Source organism: Etheostoma spectabile, chromosome 9, assembly GCF_008692095.1.
Source record: "Etheostoma spectabile isolate EspeVRDwgs_2016 chromosome 9, UIUC_Espe_1.0, whole genome shotgun sequence".
Taxonomy (NCBI): domain Eukaryota; kingdom Metazoa; phylum Chordata; class Actinopteri; order Perciformes; family Percidae; genus Etheostoma; species Etheostoma spectabile.
The window spans coordinates 4,074,489-4,074,815 of record NC_045741.1 but is presented as its reverse complement, the minus strand read 5'-3'; positions in this window follow the sequence as shown (position 1 = coordinate 4,074,815).

Below are 327 nucleotides of genomic sequence, written 5' to 3'. Positions count from 1 at the left end.
GTGTACGGGGTGGGGGGGGGGGGTTAGGTGATTACAGGTAGATTAGCTTTCCTACCTGGAATGTGCCGTCAAAGCATGCGACCATGCTGCATTTAAGAGCCCCCGTTAATTCCTGTTTCCAGTTCGTGAGTCATAAATGAGGCCTGATAATAACATAGCAGTGGTGAAGGAAGTAGGCGGCTTAGATCCATTACTTACAAGTAATAGTACCAGTACAACAGTAGAAAAGTACTCCTTTGCAAGTTCAAGTTATCCATTAAAACTTGTTCCTAAGAATCCGAAATCAGAATCCCCAAAAGGATATATCGCAAAGGAAGTAACACTTAT